Raw genomic sequence first — 22,804 nt, 5'->3', positions numbered from 1 at the left:
TTGATTATCTATTTTATATATAGCAGTGTGTGTATTTTAAACCCAAGCCCCTAATTTATCCCTCCCCCACTTCCTTCTTTGGTAACCATAAGTTTGTTTTCTATGTCCATGAGTCTGTTTCTGTTTTGTAAATAAGTTCATTTGTATCATATTTTTAGATTCCACATGTAAGTGATGTCACATGATATTTGTCTTTCTCTGTCTGACTTAGTTCACTTAGTATGAAAGTCTCTAGGTGCATCCATGTTGCTGCAAATGGCATTATTTCTTTTTTATGGCTGAGTAATATTCCATTGTGTGTGTGTGTGTGTGTGTGTGTGTGTGTGTGTGTGTATATACACCACATCTTTATTCATTCATCTGTCAATGGACTCTTAGGTTGCTTCACTTTGATTATCATTACCTTTATTTTTTATTTTATTTTAAAAAATGTATAATTTTAAAAAATCTTTATTTTTAACTTTGAGAAATGCATACTTCCATCAGATTTGGGTCCTCTACAAATTTTGTGCTTAAATTTGTAATCTCAGCTTGAAACCATTGCAGAGCAGAAAACTGACACATCAGAATAACACTCTGAATCTGTAAATGTAGTGAAGACTTGATCTGACTTTTAAAAGGGCACTGGGAAATTTTCTAACTCCTTTCTGATTCTGTACACCACTTCTCACTTTTGTACCTAGTAATTATTTTCAAAGCCCAGAAATTTCACCAGCCATTCTGAGGCACTTGAGTTCTGAAACAAAAGATGGCATTTCATGTTTTGAGAGCTAGGAAAAACCAAGATTTTTTTCTTAGTGATGGTTGCCCATTCAGAGGAAACTCTAACATGAGTCATCTTCCTGGGAGATGATGGTTTAATCTTTTCGGTGTTTGCATGATGGACCCAGACTTGTGGTAGCTAAAACACATAGAGGGAGGCCATCTTTAAGAAAAACATAACATGTATACCTTTAGATTTCCTCTAACACGGTTAACTGAAATGTATTTTTAATTTATTTATGTTTTAAAGAAGTCACTTTTAGCTTCACAACATATTATTTGTAATGCATAAATGTATATGCTTCTGTCAAATTTAAGATAAACTGCTACAGTGCCTTTGTGATAGTGTATGCTGCATTGCAGAGAATACGCCTGATGGTAGAGAATTTCTGCCTTGAGTAGACATCATTGATACTGTCTGCTTATAGTTTCATGTGACCAATTATGGGAAGAATTTTTCACAGACTCTCTCTTGCTCTTGTTTCTGGCTCTGAACATTTTAAATCTTGCCTCTCCTCCATTATCCATTGTTGGGGAAATATAATTAAAAACAAAATTTCCCAACCCAGAAAACCTCTCCACAAAGGCAGTAGAGAAAGAAAATACTTTTATTATTAAGTAAGCATTAAACCAGAATATGATGCGTATCACAGGCAGCCCGCTGCGAGTTTGCTAAAACAGAAAGAAACCTCAACCTTTCATATAACCAAGCAAACAAAATCCGTTACATACATATTTTCAAGATAAACAATAACTAGTCTCCAAGTAAGAGGATTGGATAGCACAATTTGTAAGACACAGTTCATCCTAGATTCATCTGGTAATTGGAGTGACCATCTGTGTTCGCTAATTGGATTTATCCAGAGGAAAAACAAACTTCTCATATCTTTATGACAGGAGAGAGTTTTGCAACTTGGAGGAAAACACCCAAGTAAGTTAGGCTTCTACCCTCCCACAGAAACTGTGAGAGAGAGCTCTATCTCCTTTGCAGTTTACATTTCAAAGGGATGGCTCCCAGGTCCTTGAGAAAGACAGTTCTGGGTCAGAAAGCTGGCAAGAGGCTTACTTAGCTTCTAAAAAATGTATATACATTTCAATGAGACAAAGAAAAATGTTACAATTAGAAGTGTTCTAAAGTCTGTGCTCCAAGAAAAGGGAGAAGAAAGAAGTCTCTTTCCTTATTTTCGACAGGGAAAATTAGCCTCTTATATTTGTATTTGTCCTCACACCACATATTCCAGTGCTTGCTAGAAAAACCTCTAGTCCTTTTCTCTCAGATCATGACACCCAGGTGAGTCAGCCTGGAGAGTATTCTGTAGGGGAGCAGAATTTATCGCCCCAAAATATAGTAAGTCCCCAACATACAAACGAGTTCTGTTCCAAGAGCATCTTCGTAAGTCCAATTTGTTCGTAAGTCCAACAAAGTTAGCCTAGGTACCCAACTAACACAATCGGCTACATAGTACTGTACTGTAATAGGTTTAAAACACTTTTCACACAAATAGTACATAACAAACAAACACAAAAAATAAACATTTTTAATCTTACAGTACAGTACCTTGAAAAGTACAGTAGTACAGTACAACAGCTGGCATACAGGGGTTGGCATTGAGTGAAGAGGCAAGAAGCGTTACTAACTGGAGGAGGGAGAGGAGGTGGGAGATGGTAGAGCTGAAGGATCGTCAGCAATAGGAGATGGAGGACAAGCTGCAATGTCACTCATGCCTGACAGTGATGGCACAGGTTCTGGTTCCTTGCTGGATTCAATTCTATCTACCCTCTTGAAAAAACGATCCAGGGATGTCTGGGTAGTAGCTCTTTTTTTCTCATCATAGATGACACGGTAACACTGGATAACGTTCTGAACGGCTGCTGCAACCTTCAGGTACTGTGCTATGTTCAGGTCCTGTGCCTCAGAAACTAACAGTGCCTCCTCAAATAAAGAAAATCCCCTTGCCATTTCCTGCATCATGAATCTCTTCGGTTGGAGACAGGAGATGGGCGGGCTGCAGGTCAGGCATTTACAACTGGCCTCCCATTCACATTTCATGGGGCAGGAAAAAGGTGGACTTCAGACCGGACACTTACAACTAGCCTCCTGTTTGCATTTCCTGAGACAGGAGATAGGTGGGCTCCAGGTTAGGCATTTACAGTCAGCCTCCTGTTTGCTCTTTGAAATAGAAATAACAACAGAAACAGGGTAAATAGCCATGCTTTGTCTCCTGTGGACACCTTAAGATAACAGTCATGGTAGGAACAGAGAGGGGCTAAACCCTGTAGGAGTAAAGGACCAAGAGATCACATATTCCCCCTCCTTGGGGCAAGGGAGACACTGCACATGTGCAGAATGGCTACTTGGGGGTCAAAAGGCAGGGGACACCAGGCCACGATAAGTCTTGCTACTTTCCTCCCAGACGCCCTTGCACTAAAATCCATCTTGGCTGAGGGGTGTGTGCACACTTAGGGGAGGGTCCTGAGACAAATTAGCAAGGGAGGCAAAACAAGACGATTGGCCAGAGGGAAGACAAAGACCCAGAAAGCTGTCCCCTTACAAATGCTTTAAGCTTTCCAAAGGCACCACTCTCACAGCTCTCTCGCAGAGTTCGCCCATGCGTCTCTCTGCACGTACTCTGCTTTTCCAATAAATGCTTTACTTTTCTCTTTACCTTCCACCTCCTTGTCAGAATTTTCTTGTCAAGGCAGGCAAGGACTGGGGATGTAGGCTTTAGCCTCTGGCCTTCGTGTCTAGTGGTTAGAACTCCTGGTTTACACCCAGGTGACCAGGGTTCGATTCCCAGTCAGGGAACTAAGGTCTCGCTTCCAGCTACTGCTCCCTGCTGTTGTTTACTGCAAGCTACTGCTCACTGCTGTGTGTGTCCAAAATCAGATTCTTCAGTTACTTCTTCTTCCTCTTGTCTCTCTTCATCCTTTCTCTGGGCCTCCAATTCCACCTTTTCGCCTCGCTCCACTTTCTCAATTATTTTCACTTTTGTTTCCATCGTTATCCCTTGGCACTTCTTAGCAGTACCAGCTACATCGCCACTGCTTTTACACTTGCTTTAGGACATCCTGCGCTTGAAATAAAGATACTGTATTACTGTACTCTACACAGTACTGTACAGTAAAGTACACAAAAGCACAATCACTTGTATAGAGGGTGCACGCATGTGACAATGTACGCCAGACACGTGAACTAAGTTACGTGATTGGACATGCGAGTGCATGTTTGCATCTTTGAAAGTTCAGAACTTGAAGGTTCATATGTAGGGACTTACTCTATGTCTCTTTGGCATAAGGATTATTTTAGGCTGATTATTTTAAAGAAAGTGCAGATATGGGAGAAGCTCTGAAAACTAAGTAGAAGTTACCCTTTTGTAAGAGACATTTACATGTGTAAGGGAAATGTTCATTTGGAAGGGTCTCCATCCCTGTACCAGGAAGAGGGAGGATGACCTTCTCTCTAGAAACTCTATCAATGCAGAAGGCAAGAACTTAAATTTGTGTAACAACTTTACCCTCCTTTACTCTGCTTTTCCTGGTAACCTCCCTTAACTGGCTCCACCCAATCCCAACAACTTTTGTCTTTAGCTGAAGATGGTGTTTTAGGTGGTGGTGAAACAGGAGGGAAGGGGGCAGGGCACAATCTTTAAAGGAATGACATAGCCATAGGACATGACAAAAACTGGTTAAAACCAACTAAGTCCAATATGGTGGAAGATTGGACTTCCAGTAGACCTTGAACCTCATTATACACATATTGTAATACATCAGCATGCTAAATGACATATCCATAGGTGCCATGACAGTTCTGAAGCCAACCCTAAAAGGTCAAAAAGTGGCCGGTGGCCCAGTTCCTGGAAATCCCCGCCCCTTCCCTGAAATAGTTGGAATAATCCTCCCACTCATTAGCCTATGAAATTACCCAGCCGGTAAAAACTAACCACTCCATATTTCGGGACCTCTTGCCTTCTGAGATGGCCCACACTCTGTCTGTGGAGTGTGTTTCTCTCTAAATGAATCTATTTCTTACCTATCACTTTGTCTCTCACTGAATTCTTTCTGCAGTGAGACATCAAGAACCTGAGCTTCATTAAGTCCTGAGACCAGGTGTGTGATCTCAATTAAAAGACCTTGGGTTCAAGTCCCAATCTGGGTTGCACAGTTTCAGCGGCTTTGGCCATTTTGGTGAGTTACTCAATGTCCTGGGTCTCTCCCATGTATACGGAAGGTATACATGTTATTAAACTACTGGTTGTTTCTTTCCTGTTAATCTCTCTTATGTCAATTTGATTATTAGACCAGTCAAAGAACCTAGAAGGGTAGGAGGAACATTTTCCTTCCCCAACAATTCCTAGTAACAGTTCCTATGGCTATTTGGTTCCTTCATAATAAAGTTCTCCATTTAATCCTGGTCCTCTCATTCCCCAAGCGCACAAGCATACAAGAAGAGAACATGAGGGGGGCAAGGGAAAGATGGCTGGGTCAGGACAGTGCACAGGCGTCACTTTATCCTGTACCTGGAACATCACTGTATCTGTCCTGCTGATAAACCAACCCTACCTTACCAGATTTCTACCAATCACACGTGGTGATTTTTCTCTCAGAGTTTATGGAGTGATTTCCTGTAATTCACGTCATTCAAGGACCACCTCAGCTTCCAACTATATCTATAAATATTCTATTATGAATGGGCTTTGTTTCCCATTACAGCTCTCAGACCTAAATTACATCATGATATATGCTCTAGCAGTCTGATTTAAATATCCAAATACTACAAGATAGATAAGAAGTTTGCTGAATACTATATAACAAGAGGATGGCCTGATCAAAACATATAGATGAGTTCAGTAGGGTTTTATTATTTTATTCCACACATGGATCAAAAGAATTCTTATTTAAACAGGATATCTAATTGAATATATTCTGGTCAGTACTGGGACTGAGTAGCTTTACACAAAAGAAAGAATAAGTTAAGAAAAACTGAGGTTCTCCCCTTAAGAATAAAAGACATCCCACATGCCGCGGAGCAACTAGGCCCGTGTGCCACAACTACTGAGCCTGCGTTCTAGAGCCCGCGAGCCACAACTACTGAGCCCATGAGCCACAACTACTGAAGCCCGTGTGCCACAACAAGAGAAGCAATGAGAGGCCCACGCACTGCAACAAAGAGTAGCCCCTGCTCACGATAACTAGAGAAAGCCGGTGCGCAGCAACAGAGACCCAACGCAGCCAAAAAAATAGATAAAAATAAAATAAAATAAATTTAAAAAGTAAAGAGAATTGTAACATATGGAGAGAAATGCCAGTCTTCTCACTAAATTAAAAAAAAAAAAGGAACTGTATCCATAATTACTGATGTAAATCAGAGCTACAAACATTCCCAAAGGAGACTTTGCAATCCTCTTCTTAACCAATTAAATGATGGCTTCATTACCATGCATTATTTGTGCAAAACGTCTCCTTATCCTAGATCTAGCCTGTCCCTTTTTAACTCTGTGTTGGGTTGCACCCCACAGGCCTACAAGGCCTGCACTTGCCTAGCTTTAAGAACAACCAAAGAGCCCAGAGTCAGCAACAGAGACATCAGTGGTTTAATGGATGGGAGAATCTTACACATCTGAAACAAGGTCCTAGAGGGACACCCCACAGTGTGCAGAGAGGTGGGCAGGACATGGTGGCAGTCTTCGTTCCCGGAGGAGAAGGGGAAATTACCAGTTACAGAGAAAGTGATGTCGGGTGGACTCATTAGTTACCAGGGAAACCAGCAGAGGGGCACGCCCCTCACTGCCACTTTGATAAGAACAAGCACTAGCGGGGGCTTGGGGCAAGTGGGAAGGTCAGTCTTGTGCATAAGATATAGATGAGGCAGGCACTGGTCGGGCAGGGAGTGCACAGAGAGCAAGAGAACAGCCATCTTGAGTGGCCTGACCATACACTCAGAAAGACAGAAGTCACATTTGAGTGATACAGCTCTCTCTTACTTGTCAAGCAATAAATTCAACTTGACTTTTTCAGTTCTAATGATCCTCATATGCACTACAAAACCCCAAGAGGAGGACAGAGTATATGCCTTTCCCAAGCTTATCTGGCCACAGACCACTTTTCTCAATGTGCCTTAGACTGAAGATTCCCTGCTCTCTTCCTTGAGGTGTATCTCTAAATTCATCTGTTTTTATCAGGTATTCACAATACCCAACTAACTTAGAAATAAAATTTTAAAAATCGAAGACAAAATCTGAAGTATACTACAGAAGAATTTGGAGATAATTATGTATTTACCAAAGTATCTAGTGCCTGAAAAATTGGTTCACCATGCTGTGAATTAAAATTGCTCCTTGCAAGTTTAAATGACTCCAACTATATATATAGCTCTTTCAGAGCCATCCACTTTGTGTACTTGGTATTCAGCTAGTCTTGGACTGAACAACTAAGTAAGTAAAACTCCAAGAGGAAGACAGCTGAACTCATTCTTTGATTTTTTGGAAAATAATCTCTCTCTATCCTACGTGCAGAAGCAGCTGTTTTCCTAAAAGTTAGTTTTTTGCTCTCCATCAAATATTATTAAAGAAATAACCTCCTCGTCTCCACACTGAGGCTTTAGTCCAAGCCCTTAACCTTGTTGGGGAGGAAGTGATTTTCTTCTGCCCTTCTAGGTTCTTCTGGCTGGTCTAAGAAACAAATTGACATGAGACAGATTAAAAGGAGAAAATCAAACAAAAGTTTAATAATATGGGAGAGACCCAGGAAAACCGAGTAACTTGCCAAAAAGGCCAAAGCCCATACCTTAAAAATCATCTTTAGCTAAAGACAAAAGAGGTTGGGGGTAGTGGTTTGGGACCTCAAAGGGGAAGAAGGCAACTCACAAGGAGATGGAAAAGCAAATGTTTAGTAAACAAATGTTTGTGGGCCAAGCAGAGACAATGGGACCCAGAGTGGGCTCCGATCTCTAGGCCCTGCCAGCTTTCCCCACCATACCTAGCCCATAATCTTTGCAGACATTTCTGGTGATAGCTCTATTCTGGAAATGATGCCAAAAGCTTGGCTTCTCTGCCCTGGTGCTGGATTGAATCTCGGAGACAAGAGTTTTGGGTGAAGTAGAAAAGGATAGCTTTATTGCTTTGCCAGGCAAAGGGGGCCACAGCAGGCTACTGCCCTGAAAAATTATGTCTCCCGACCCAGGAGGATCTGATGAGGGTTTTATAACAACAGTTCCAGGGTGGGGCTGACCATAAGATCAGGTGTGCACAGGGCCTGCCCTCCCTTAATCTCATCTCAGGTGGTCAGGTCTCCTAATCTTGATGTTTCTCTGGTCCCTTTAATCTTGCCTTTAATCTTGGAACTCAGGGAAGGTCATGGAGGCTGGAGTCTGGCCTACAAGAAACAGGGGACAAAAAAAGCCCTCTGTGCCCTGGAACCCCACAGGCCCTTTATCTAAATTCTTTAGGCAGCTAAGGGGGAGATAAAGAGAAAGACTTCTTGAGTTCTCTGTTTCTTAAAAATCATCAGCCTGAAGTCTCCTCATGCCAGAAAGTCACATTTTGGGGGTGGCAAATTTTGCTCCCAATACAACTTACAATAATAGAGCTTCCTAAATTACCTCTCCACATGCGCTCTTGGACCCCTTCATTCTCCTCAGTGGCCAGAAGAAACTTATGAAAATATGTCAATTAATTAATTATAACCCTTCTATGACTGCCCATCACCTTTAGCAGTTAATTTTGGTCTATAAGACCATTGGTCTATCAGATCTGATCCCTGTCCACAATACGAGGCCCACCTCACACATTTCTCTATTACTGTTTGGCCCCAGACACACTATTCTTCTTTCAGTTTCTCCAATACCCCGAACTCCTTCCTTCCTGCCTCAGGGCCCTTGCACACACACTATTTCCCATCACTTCAAGTATTCTCTCTTACTCACCCTACCTCCCACCCCACCCCCAATCTCAGCCTGCCTGGTCATTCTTCAGAGCTCTGCTCAAAGGTCACTACTCAAGGAAACTTCCCCTAACCCTCTCTACCAGCACTTCCACCAGGACTGGGTTTGCCTCTTGGTGGGTGTCGCGTCAAAAGACAGAACGAAACCAAAGATTAGAAGCAGGAAGGATTGATTACTCGCAGCAAACAAGGAGAACACTGGGGATCTTTCCCAAAGCAGTATCTCCCTGAACAGCAAAATTGGGGGAGGTTTAAGCTAAGGGTTCATGCATATTCATGAAGAGGCTTGGAAGGTGAATGCATACTTATGAAGGGGTTTGGACCGTGTATGCATATTCATGAAGGGGCTTGAGCAGAGAAGAATTCAGCATAGAATTGGGGCAAAGGTTGACAGAGTCCAGGCTCTAGGTGATCAAAGTCAGAAAAGGTCAGCAAAGGTCAGCGCCATTCCTTAGGTTCCAGTTAATCTGGTGGTTGAGTGCTCCAGGGGGTTTGAATTCTGCAAAACAGCTCAAGAATGTGCTTCGGGCTGATATTTACCTTTGAAACAGAACTGGGAGTCTTTACAGCTGATACATTGTCTCTGATATGCTTACCCTGGCCTGGTAATAGCTGTTTGTTTTTACCTTCTTTTGTTCCCTTAAAATCATTATTACTGAGATCTATTCTTTTGCAAGGGCAGGCATTGTGGTCAGGCTTAGATCACAAAGTGGTTTAGGCCTAAAATGACTTCTCGGGAATTCCCTGGCGGTCAAGGTTTAGGATTCAACTCTCACTGTGGAGGGCCCGAGTTCAGTCCCTGGTCAGGGAACTAAGATCTGGCTAGATGCGCGGCACAGCCAAAATAATAATAATAAAATAAAATGACTTCTCTTATGTTATGTCTAGTTTTCTTCCTCCAGGGACCCCCTACCCTATCTGCTTTACAGGACCTTTAGTTATAAGCTCTCACAGCACACTGTACTTCTCCTCTGTAGAAATTAAATCATGATTTATAATGTAAATTATTTAAATTTCTTTCCTTCCAAACTCCTTCATATCATACACACACACCACATGAAAAGTTAGCTCCAGGGGAAGTTAGTTAACAGGGGTTAGCATCGTCTTATTCCAGTAGGTCCCGGGGCTATGTGCTCTTGGTCATCAAGTAGCTAACTTCTTCCATTTAATGGGGGTTTTAGCATCTGTAAAACAACTCAGTAAATGTAACAATATCAGTGCATCAGATATTGTTATCTAGGTACTTCAGAGTGGAGCTAAAGCACAGGACCTGGGGGAAGGGTTCTGTCCCGGCCAAGGCTCCATAATGTCCTGCGCCATTACAATATGAGGGACCAGATAACTGGACCGACAGAACATGTTACATCATGCATGGATAATATCCTCTGTAGTTCTATTCTGTAAATATCCCATACTCCACGTCTTGAAAGAGGAATTTAATTACCATAGATAATATTAGATTAGAATTCCCGATTTATACCATCCACAAAAATACTGTACAAAGAACAAAAAAAATAGAAAAAAAAAAAAAATAGGAGGAAGCCCTGATGACTTTTGTGTAGAAAAGATGTTCTTAAATAAGACACAAAATTCAAAGCCACTAAGAGAAAGTGTGTATTGAGAAATGGAATATTTCCTGCCATATCAGTAAACAAAGGATGTCACTGTCATCAGCGATTGTAGCCACCACCTGCAGTGAACTGGTGAGCCCTGAGGGAACTCAGGAAGGAAACAATGAATACCTGCCATCCAGCGGCCCTCAGACTGCAGCCACTCCCTGCAGTGAGCCCTGAGGACACTCAGGATATGAAAACATGGGATACTGGCCCCAGATAGCTGAGGTACCCATCAAAGGAATGATTTCAGTGAGCCCAGTCTCTTGCCTCTTCCCATACAGAGAAAAGCGCTAAATTCCTTAACTTGAACGATGTGGTTTTCTTTAATTAACAATAATCTTTTGAAGTTCAGACTACCTGCCCTTTGCTGCAAAATTCCTATATACCCTGGCTCCCCACCTCGCCTCCTTGGAGCAGTTCTCTAAGGGTTTCTTGAGATGCTGCCTCCTGGGCCGGAAGTCCTAAATATTTCCGCCAAATAAACATAACTTTCAGCTTTTAGACTGTGAATATTTTTTTTGGTCGACAGTATCAAATTTAAAATGTTAATACTGGGAATTCCCTGACAGTCCAGTGGTTGTGTTTCAGGAAGGGGGACCCCTGCCAGGGCCCAAGAGTGAGCTCTTGTCCAATACTCAGAAATGAACTGAGGAGACACAAGTGCTGACAAAGCAAGAGACTTTATGGGGAAGGGGCACCTGGGTGGAGAGCAGCAGGGTAAGGGAACCCAGGAGAACTGCTCTGCCATGTGGCTTGCAGTCTCAGGTTTTATGGGAATGGGCTACTTTCCAGGTTGTCTCTGGCCAATCATTCAGACTCAGGGTCCTTCTTGGTGGTGAGCGCATTGCTCAGCCAAGATGGATTCCAGTGAGAAGGATTCTGGGAGGTTGGTAGGACATATGGACTGGCATCTCCTCTCTCCTTTTAACCTTTCCCAAATTCTTCCGGTTGGTGGTAGCTTGTCAGTTCTGTTTGTTACCAGGACCTCCTGTGGTAAGATAATTCATGCAAGTTGCTACTGTCCTGCCTGGCGAGGTCGGGCGGTTTTGGTCAGTGTTTCCCCTAACAGTTGGGATTCCACGCTTCCACTGCCGACGGCCTGGGGTTTGGTCTGTGGTTGGGGAATTAGGATCCTGTAAGCCACCTGGCACTGCCAAAAAATATATATTTTTTTAAATACTATAAACAAAGATAGAAAATAAGCTATAGAGTTGAAGAAAATATTTTCAACATATATACTAAATGATTAGTATCTAGAATACATAAAGAACATCTAACAATAAGAAAAAGAGCAGGACTTCCCTGGTGGCACAGTAGTTAAGAATCCTCCTGCCAATGCAGGGGACACAGGTTCGAGCCCTGGTCCAGGAGGATCACACATGCCGCAGAGCAACTAAGCCTGTGCGCCACAACTACTGAGCCTGCACTCTAGACCCCGCAAGCCATAACTACTGAGCCCGCAAGCCACAACTACTGAAGCCCTGGTGCCTAGAGCCCATGCTCCACAACAAGAGAAGCCACCACAATGAGAAGCCCGCACACCACGACGAAGAGTAGCCCCCACTCGCTACAACTAGAGAAAGCCCATGCGCAGCAGCGAAGACCCAATGCAGCCAAAAACAAATAAATAAGTAAATTTTTTAAAAAAGAAAAAGAGCAAAAAACCCAATAGAAAAATGGGCAAACTCATAGGAAAACTACAAGTTACCAATAAACATACAAAGGATGTTCAGTGTCACTATTGTTAAAAAACAAAATTCAACCAAGTAAATTTGAAGATCTAATTGGCTTTATTCAATGATTCATGAATCAGGCAGCATCTCATCCAGTAAATAGAAGGGCAGTCTGAGGGGTTGTACAAAATGGAAGGGTATTTTTAAATAAATTTATTTATTTTATTTTTGGCCGCATTGGGTCTTCATTGCTGCACGCTGGCTTTTCTCTGGTTGTGGAGAGTGGGGCCACTCCTCGTTGCGGTGCGCAGGCTTCTCATTGCGGTGGCTTCTCTTGTTGCAGAGCACGGGCTCTAGGCACGCAGGCTTCAGTCATTGTGGCACACAGGCTCAGTAGTTGTGGCACACGGGCTTAGTTGCTCCACGGCATGTGCGATCTTCCCGGACCTGGGATCGAACCCGTGTCCCCTGCATTGCCAGGCAGATTCTTAACCACTGTGCCACCAGGGAAGCCCAAAACGGAAGGTTTTTATAGGCACAAGGAGGGTGCAGTTGGCCCTCCATATCTGTGGTTTTTGTGTCCATGGATTCAACCAACGCAGATGGAAAATATTCAGAAAAAAAATTCCATAAAGTTCCAAAAAGCAAAACATGAATTTGCTGTGCCCTAGCATCTATTTACATAGCATTTACATTGTATTTAAAACTATTTACATAGCATTTACATTTTATTATATGTTATAAATAATCTAGAGATGATTTGAAGTATACAGGAAGATATGCATAGATTTTATGTAAATACTACACCATTTTATATAAGGGAATTGAGCTTCCATGGATTTTGGTATTTACTGAGGTCCTGGAACCAATCCCCTCCCCAGATACATGGACAGCTGTATTAGCAAAAGAAAAAAAAAGCGTTCTTTCGGGCCAAGCTATCTTCTTTGGGGGTAAGGGAACTGCAGGGGTCTTTATCATACAGATCACCTCACTAGTGTTGATGAAGTAATTTCAGATTGATTATTTTAAAGATCACATTTCTGGGAAGAGTTGAAACTTCGATTAAGTCTTAGTTTGCTGTACTGGAGGCAAATGACGCTCCATTGGGCTTATTTCTTTTTAACACTATTAATTATGGAAAAGTAAAGTAAAACAATAAGACATCACTTTTACCCAACAGATTGACCAAGATATACAAATTTGGCAACATGAAATAATGGCACGGATGGGGGGAAATAGTCTCATACACAGCTATTATGCGTATACATTTCTCAGCATTTGTCTCCTAGTGACATTTGCATGTATGCATGCAGAGTATGTTTATTATAGCATTGTCCATAATAACAACAATTGTAAACAACATATATTATCACTAAGCGAATGGCTATTCAGACTGTGGAATGTTACGCAGAAAAGTAGAAGGAATAAGGGAGAACTGTACGTACTGTGGACAGATCTCCAAGGCCCTTTGCTAGGAGAAAACAGCAAACTGAGGACTCCAACAGGAACACACACATACACGTATGCACACACAAAATACTATATATTTTCTATTAATACATATATGTATTGTATGTAAAAGTACAGAAAAATGTCTGGAAGATAAATACAGGTTCATAAGAAACTTTTGGTGAGAGAGATGAGGAAGCCAGGATTAGTAAAAAGTCATTAGCTTTATCTGTAATGTTTTAAACGTTTAGAAGAACAAATTTATGTATTACTTATGAACTTAATACTTAAAAATATTAAATGAGATACAAAGAGAAAACATCTAGCACAGCAGGCTCTCATGAACTGTAAATTCGTCTCCCTCCACCAAAAGTGATTAATACCTTGGGTTCAAACACAATAACCAGATCCCACCAATGTGTCCCATGAAAATAAAATGTGTAAGGCATAGTTCAGGAAGAGAAGGCCCTGACATGGCACGTGGAGAGTGGTGACTTAGGGAGTGGAACAGAAGGAAAATTGCAGGTACAGGCAGAAACGTCACTGCCCACACAAAAATGAACAAATGAGATCAGGGAAGATAGTCTCAAAGTAAAGAAACACAAAGAAATGCCCAAGGAAAATACAGGAGAACCATGATGCCATAACTATTCTCTTACTAAGCTTCTACTAAGCTCCAATCAGTTCACATGCAATGTACCATTTAGCCTGCAGAGTAACGGTATTACTACGCCCATTTCAGAAGATGGACACTGAGGTTCAGGTGTGAATTTGTCGGAACCCCTACAACTGACGGCGACTACAAGAGCCGGTATTCAAACCCACAACTGCTCTTTTCTACCATGCTTCGCCGACAATGCAAAGGAAAAAAAAAAATTAAGAAAACCAAGTCAAGATATAGGCATCAAAATTAAAACAAAGACCCAAAACAGAACGGAGCCCCCCTGCAGAAGGTACGTGTGTTAATCGAGGGCCCCCCCACCCATGCAGAGAGGGGCGGGCGAGCGGGCGGAAGCTGAGGCCCCCCGACCCGCTTCCCCTGGGAATACGGCAACTCCACCAGCTAGGGGCACAGAGAAACAAGCAAACCTCCCAAGAGCCTAGAAAGGCCCCAGCGCGGCGAAGAGGCGGGGCGAAGGGCAGCTTCCGGTTCCGGGCGCAAAGGCCCCACGTGTTCCGACCCGCCAGGCCCCGCGCGGCTCGGATCTGGCGGCGCTGCTAGGGCCGGGAGTGGGTTGGGGAGAAGCCGGGGCAGGGGAGGAGCCGCCGGAGCTGTCGGAGCCGTGAGTGCTGGGGGCTGGGCCGGGCCGGGCCGGGCCGAAGCAGGCTGAGCGGGGCTGAGCGGGGAGGAGGGGGAGGGGTCGGAGACCCCGCCCCCCTAGAGCCTGGGGAAATCGTACTGTCCTGTGGAAGGTATTGGCGGCAGTATGTTGAGGGGGCTGAGGCGTTGTGGTCCCCGTGTTTCCTGGCGGCCGAAGCTAGAACCTTCGGGTACGTGGAACGCGCTCCAGGCTTCTTTCTTTGCAGCCACCGCCCTCCGCCCCCTCTTGAGGCCTGCAGAAACGCAGTTAGTTCGTACCGCCCTCCCATTGCTTCCGTGCCAACTGTCCTCCGGGCACCGTGGGAGGAGTGGTCGAGGCCCCTTCATTTCCCGCAGTTTTTTACCCCGCCTCTCAGCTGGCTCAAGAATCCCCCCGAAGGCTCCCTGCCCAGGCGAGCCCCATCACTTGCCACCGCTAACTACGCCGCAACACACGCAGATACCCTCACCCGTGATTTTATCTCCCGTGATTTTATCGCCCGTGATCATGCTAGGCCTTGGAGACCACCTGGCCTGTGGCTTTTAAGCTGCACCGTGACGGACCCGAGCTTCCTCTCAAGCCAATGACTGCAGTCTCCACTTGCAACTTCCCTCCCCCACCCCTAACAGCCAGTTTGGGCACTTTTCTCGACACCACCGCTACCCTCAGCGGGAGTATATGGGGCCTGCTTCTCACCTGGTTTCGCGAAAAGTTTGTTAGTTTGTATGTGTTTTTCAGAAAGGTGCCAGCCCGATTTTTATTTTTCTGGGCCTTGATGTTCTTGTCTTCTAGGCGCCTTGATAACCCTGTCTGCCTTGGTCCTGGGGAGCAGGGCCACATCCAGGCTCTACTTAGAGGCTAGGCTTAGAACTGTTGCTTTTTCTCTCTGTCCACATTCTGCAGGTGACACCCAGGGCAGCCTCACTCAGAAGCCACAAGGAAAGCTAGTGGAGTCCCTCATCCCTCCAACTTCTCTTCCAAGCTGCCCCATGGCCCTTGATCCAGAAAGCCACTTCAGAAAGGTTGTGGGACAGCCATGGGAGGCTTGTTGCTAGGAAATGTATGACAGCGGAACAGTTAGGGTTTGTAGCCATTTGTCTTGGGTAGCTTTTTGCTATTACTATCTAGCCTAAGAGGGTGGGCAGGCTTGGAGGGAGGAAAAATTTTTTTCTCCTAGGACTAAGCACCGGGGATTCATAATCTTGTCCCCTCTCTCCTCCAGCTGTACCCGTTTTGCACTCTTTCTGTATACCATATTGCAGTAGACAGTCATTTCAAGGGCACAGCAAGGTTTACTACGAAGTGAGGGACTCTTGGGCATTATAAACTATGCAGATGAGGTAAGTTACAGGTTTACAACATTTTTTTTCCAGCTAATTTGGCACGGACATAAAACACATATAGCAGTCCTAGACTCCTTTCCTCTAAATTTGGCCAGCACTGGAAAAGTTGGATCCCTTCTGCTCGAACCTCAGATTTATCTCCTTTGCCTTAGGGACTGGTCCTCAGACTTACCAAGCATCTTAAACCCTTGAAGGGCTTGTGAAATACAGATTACTGGGGCCACCCCCAGAGTTACTGATTATAGGTCAGGGCTGGGGCTTGATCATTTGCATTTGTAACACGTTCTCTGGTGCTGGTGCGCTGGTCTGGGTTTCCCCACGTTGAGAACCACTGCCTTTGGCCAGACTTCTTCACACAAACATTGCAGTGGTTTGGACATCAAAAGACCTGTGTGTGAGTACTTCTGTACTTGAAACTAGTACGATGATCTTGTGTGGGTAATTTAACCACTTAGGTCTGAGTTCCTTGATTTGTAAAATTAAGAAAGTGTACTTCAAAAAAACTCAAAGTGCTACATTTTCTTAAGCTGAATTGAAGCTGAAATACTGGTGAGTTTTTTCCCTTGATTTTCTTAATTCTCTTGATAGGAGCTTCTATTTTTATCATATAGCTTATACCCATATTCTAGGTTTTTGCTGTGAGTTCCTAGTATGCCAAAGTCCCAGCTATTTTTTAACTACATGTTAAATTCTTTAAGGTCAGGGCCTGTGCTTTTTTCATCTTTCTTTGCCCAGCACCTTGACTTGTGTGGGACACACAATTGATGCTCAGTAGATACTTCTGGGATGAATGAACTCCATCCCCTGCCTTCTCTTGGAGAAGTTTTCCTCCACTAATCCTGTGTAACATAGTAAAGTAGTATATGGCTGTGCCACCTGATTCCCTCAGGGGACTGGAATAAATGCTAATGCCAAATTCCTGTAACTGTCCTCAGAAGCCCTGGCACCCACTGATTCTGAATTTCAGTGTCTGTATTCAAGTTGGGGGAAGAGAAATCAACAGCTTAAATAAATACAACACACATTTATCGAGCATCTTTTTAACCAGGTGTTTGACGAAGTGTTAGGAACAGGGAATATAAAAATATATAAGGAGGTCCTTGCTTTCAGGGACAGGGCTCACAGTGGGAGACAAAAGACACTAAACAGTGGCCCAGAGCAAGAATGGCATCTACTTTGGACCATGATTTACTCTGCAGTGGAAACCTGATACCCCTCAGATTCCTGTGGTCCAGCAGGCATGGATCCCATCCTTCATCTCATCATACGCAAGGGAGCCTTGGGCAAAGCCAGAAGGAAGTCATCTAGATACAGAGCAGGGAGTATCTTGACAGAGAATATTAATTAAAAACTAAAAACATAGTGAATGACTTTTGAAGTAACTTCTGAATTATCCACATTTATACCTCAGGTCAAGCTATATTTATAAAATATCCTTTTTTTTTTCTTTCATTAAATAATGTTTCCTCTGTGTGATCGGCATTGACCGTGTTCACTGTAGTGAATTAAGTGTATTTGGCTAGTTTAACTCTGGCTTCCAGATAAAAGCTGCTACCCTCATCAGGGTGGGTGTCAGGTTTGGTGATCACCCTTTTCCTACTTCAGATTAGTTTGTGACATTCTGTTTTAAACTGAGGCATGTAGATTGGCCTGCTTTATTCAGGCCATTAACCACCCCTGGGTAAAAACCTGTAAGTTTAAAAAACCTAGTTTCATGTTGGAGGTTACCCAATATGATCATGGTGGCAGGATATTTAATTCTGGTCTCAGAACCTGTATTTGGCCTCTAGCCCTTCTCAACTCTTGAGTAAATTCCTCTCACCATCTTCAGGCTAATACATTATGGCCCAGGTACTCAATAAAGAGGCCACATATCCTTGTACCCCTCAAAGCCCCTCTATTACCATCAAAAAGCTGGATAGTTTCTCAAAAAATGATCCAGCTCTCTGCCTTTAGGTAGAAAATCATCCCCATTTTCAAGATGATTTGATGTGACTTGTCCCAGATGACACACCTCTAGGAGGTGGAACACAGCTCATCCACCTCTGAAGGGAGAACTATCAACAGCGATCCAGCACTGCCTCCTGGGCCTGTGTACGTACTTGTAGGAAACATTTTAATTGAAAATAAAGTGAATTGTTATGATTTTTATAGCTTTATTTAAATTCTTCATGTTTATATTTACTCTCAATTACATTTTTATACCTTGATCCTAACTGCAAAGTCTATAAAATTTAGTGGCAGAAGATATTTATGTCTTAGCCTCCTCTGACTCCCTGTACCACCCACTACTTATTTGGCCTCTCCTTTTATTTCTTCCTGTCTTCCTCTTTTTTACACCTTATAATAACCTTTGAGCTACTTCTCCCGTTGCTACTCAAATCTAGTGAAGAATCGCTGAATAGAATCTTAACTAAATCTATGTTGACTCTAACGAAGGAAGAAAAAATATAAATGGCAAGAATATCTTAAATAGTTTTTAAACATGGTTTGAAGCACACTGATCATGATGTGTTAGAAGGCAAAAAGTCAGTGAAGGTATTCCCTTTCATTTCTTCTGCCTTTTGGGTTAGGTTTTCAGAGGACCTCTTGGGTATATGGGCAGACCTCGGAGATATTGCGGGTTCAGCTCCGGACTGCTGCAATAAAGGAAATATCGCAATAAAAACAGGAATTTTTTGGTTTTCCAAAAAACTGTTTACACTGTACTGTAAAGTTCTCTTTACACTGTACTGGAGTCGATTGATTAAGCAATAGCATTGTGTCTTTAAAAAAAAATGTATATAATTTTAAAATACTTGTTGCTAAAAAATGCAAACCCTCATCTGAGTCTTTAGTGAATCATAATCTTTTAGCTGGTGGAGGGTCTAGCCTTGATGTTGATGGCTACTGACTGAAGAGTGGTGGTTGCTAAAGGTTGGGGTGACTGGAAATTTCTTAAAATAAGACAGCAATGAAGTTTGCGGTATTAATTGACTCTTCCTTTCATGAAGAGTTTCTCCGTGGCAAGCAGTGCTGTTTAATAGCGTTGTACCCACAGTAGAACTTCTTTCAAAACTGAGTCAGTTCTGTCCAACCCTGCTGCTGATTTATCAACTAAGTTTATGTAATAGTCTAAATCCTTAGTTGTCATTTCAGCAATCTTCACCAGTAGATTCCGTCTCAAGAAACCACTTTCTTTGCTCATCCATAAGAAGCAGCTCCTTATCCATGAAGTTTTTATCATGAGATTGCAGCAACTCAGTCACATCTTCAGGCTCTACTTCTTATTCTAGTTCTCTTGCTATTTCTACCACATCTGCAGTTTCTTCCTTCACTGAAGTCTTGAACCCCTCAAAGTCATCCATGAAGGTTGGAATCAGCTTCTTCCATACTCCTGTTAATGTTGATGTTTTGACTTATTCCCATGAATCACTAATATTCTTCATGGCATCTAGAATGGTGAATCCTTTCCAGAAGGTTTTCAATTTACCTTGCCCAGATCCATCAGAGGAATCACTGTCTATGACAGCTATAGCCTTACAAAATTTATTTCTTAAATAATAAGACTTGAAAGTTGAAATTACTCTTTGATCCATGGGCTACAGAATGGTGGTTGTGTGAACAGGCACGAAAACATTAATCTCATTGTACATCTCCATCAAAGCTCTTGGGTGACAAGGTACATTGTTCAATGAGCAGTAATATTTTGAAAGAAAATTTTTTCTCTGAGCAGCAGGTCTCATCAGTGGGCTTAAAGTATTCAGCAAACCATGTTGTAACAGATGTGCTGTCATCCAGATTTTGTTGTTCCATTTATAGAGCATAGGCAGAGTAGATTTAGCATAATTCTTAAGGGCCCTAGGATTTTCAGAATAGTAAATAGCATTGACTTCAACTTAACGTCACCAGCTGCATTAGCTTCTAACAAGAGAATCAGCCTGTCCTTTGAAGCCAATCATTGACTTCTCTCTAGCTGTGAAAGTTCTAGATGGCATCTTTTTCTAGTAGAAGACTGTTTTGTCTGCATTGAACATCTGTTGTTTATCTTAGCCACCTTCATTAATTAGCTAGATCTGGATAACTTGCCGCAGCTTCCGCATCAGCACTTGCTGCTTCGTCTTGCACTTTATGTTACAGAGATGGCATCTTTCTTTAAACCTCATGAACCAAACTGTTAGCTTCAAACTTTTCTTGTACAGCTTCTTCACCTCTCTCAGCCTTCACAGAATTAGAGAGAGTTAGGGCCTTGCTGTGGATTAGGCTTTGGCTCAAAGGATTGTTGTGGCTGGTTTGAGCTTCTATCTAAACCACGAAAACTTTCCCCACTTTCTTATCATTTGTGTATTCACTGGAGTAGCACTTTTCAGTTTCCTTCAAGAAACTTACCTTTGCATTCCAACTTGTCCAACTGGGGCGAGAGGCCTAGCTTTCAGCCTGTCTCATGTTTCGACATGCCCTCCTCACCAAGCTTAATCATTTCTAGTTTTTTATTTACAGCAAGATACACGCGATTCTTCCTTTCACTTGAATACTTTCGGCCCTTGTAGGGTTTTTAATTGTCTTAATTTCAACATTGTTACGTCTCAGGGAATAGGGAGGCCCAAGAAGAGGCAGAGAGACGGAGGAACATCTGGTCAGTGGAGCAGTCAGAAAGCACACATTTATTGATTAAGTTTGCCATCTTATATGGGCACAGTTTGTGGCACCCCAAAACAATTAGAATAGTAACATCAAAGATCACTAATCACAGATCACCATAACAAACATAGTAATAATTAAGCTTGAAATATTGTGAGAATTATCAAAATGTGATTACATCAAGTGAGCAAGTGCTGTTGAAAAAATGGCACTGATAGACTTGCTTGTTGCAGGGTTGCCACAAACCTTTAAGCTGTAAAAGAAAACAAAACAGAAAACACATTATCTATGAAGCGTGATAAAGGTGAATCACAGTGAAATGGGGTATGCCTGTACTAACGGTTTGCCTCAGGTTGCCTCTTCCCAGTTAGAGGAAGGGGACAGGACTGTGATATTGGTAAACAGAAGTATCACTACTCTGGTCTTAGGCAGGAAAACCTATCTTTAAGTTTTCATCCCATCTGGTTCCAAGGATCTTGTTTAATCTTAGCTTATAAGTGCTTTCAAAGCAAGAATTCTCTCTTGGTTTAACACTTTACTTTTTTTTAGGGGGTCTGCACCACGCAGCTTGCAGGATCCCAGTTCCCCGACCAGGGATTGAACCAAGGCCACAGTAGTGAAAGCGCCGAATCCTAACCACTGGACCACCAGGGAACTCCCTTAACACTTTACTTTTGATGTAACAGTAAACAGACCAAGATTTTCCCTGTGCATTAAAAAAAATTTTGTTTTGAATTATGATGAAATAAAGGACTGTTTGATTATCATGTAAATCTTCTTCCCAAAAGGATTTAAAGCGATTTGAAGGAAAGAACAGAATATATAGAGCATCTACCATATACCAAACTCTGTGCTGAGCGATTCTATGCGTTACTTCATTGATCCTTAAGACCACCATATGAGGTGGGAAGTATTTGCCACATGTTGGAGATTGGACTGAGGCTTAGGGAGTGTCACCTGGCTAATAGGTGAGGGGAGGGATCCAGACTAAGGCTCCAGAGCCCCTAACCATTATGTGGAAAGTATGGGTAAACGTTTGTGTAAGGATCAGTAACAGTAAAATGAAAGAATCTTTCCTGTAGGAGGATCATAGTGGGTAGTCTTTAGTTTTAAAGAACACTACAGGAGTAGAAAAGGGCAGTTAACAATTTTTATTAGCTGATTATTTTTTCTAGAGCAATGAGAGGAGCAGTTGCAAGCGTCTGGTTAGTCCCAGCGATCATTGATTCAAATCTCCAGGCTCTGGGCCCGCGTTAGAGTCAAAGAGGAGAAGGGAGACTGGAAAGAATTTAAATGTCTGCTGAATATCATCATTCGAACCTCTCTGATCACTGTTTTGTTCTGAAGATTAATTATTTGCCAGTAAGTAGATCCCATCTCTCCTTTAGGAAGATGCTATAAGACTACAGACCTTGTCATTTAGGGTCCAGAAAGATCACTCCAAGTAGGAACAACATTTTAAGATAGAGACCCAGGTATCTTTTCACTGCGTGCAGTTTTCTTTTCTGGTCTTTAGGGTTGAGTTAGGGCCTTAACTGGCATGGGACCCACTCAGATATGGACAGAGACAGCTGGACCACAGACTGGAGAGAGGTCTTGCCTTTCCCACATCTCCTCCGCAGTCCTGCCCCAGACGTCCTAGAAACACTGAAGAGGCTAGGTGGTGGGGCCAGCCCAGGCCGAGGCATCTCTGCAGACATTATTTTAGAGCCTTGTGAAGCGTCTCTGCAGACATTATTTTAGAGCCTTCTGGAAACAGGTCTTTCACTTTTCCTGGCCTGGCCTCACGGTCTCTCTATAGTATCCTGTTGTTGGGTTTTTGTCTGTCACTGTGGAACCCTTCCAAGGACAGACACTGAGGGAAGGCGTTAGAAGGCAACGAATTGGAAGGCAGACTTGCAGGGTAACCCATCCCATAAATGGCGGAATAAAATGCAAAGCCCATTTTCTGTCTCTGGTACTGACACCTGACATTTGCACAGCATGCTCTAGTTCACAAGCTCTCAGAGGTCTCAGCTAACCCTGAGAGTTAGGAGAGTTGTGGTCTGAAGAGGGCTTCACCGTTTACAAGGGCTCTTGTGTACCTCGTCTCAGGAAGCCCT

The 22,804-nt window shown here is 42.9% G+C and overlaps 1 protein-coding gene across 11 annotated transcripts in view; it reads left to right on the top strand.

The window, feature by feature from the left end:
- Positions 1-22,804, top strand: part of ZNF202 (zinc finger protein 202) — an 82,393-nt gene that overhangs the window by 48,767 nt on the left and 10,822 nt on the right. Inside the window, exons 1-3 of one of the 11 annotated variants that reach the window (XM_079928122.1) lie at positions 14,894-14,929; positions 15,643-15,761; positions 15,962-18,176. The exons of 1 other annotated variant lie outside the window; for it this stretch is intronic. The gene's annotated coding sequence lies outside the window, so the exon portion shown is untranslated. Of the gene's footprint in view, positions 1-13,756; positions 14,722-14,744; positions 18,177-22,053; positions 22,065-22,804 lie in introns of those variants that run through there. 9 more of the 11 variants (XM_079928114.1, XM_079928123.1, XM_079928119.1 and 6 more) reach the window with 9 other exon arrangements.

The sequence above is a fragment of the Stenella coeruleoalba genome (assembly GCF_951394435.1).
Source record: "Stenella coeruleoalba genome assembly, chromosome: 8".
NCBI lineage: Eukaryota > Metazoa > Chordata > Mammalia > Artiodactyla > Delphinidae > Stenella > Stenella coeruleoalba.
The sequence above is the reverse complement of the archived record's forward strand: the minus strand, read 5'-3'. Positions and strand labels throughout refer to the sequence as shown.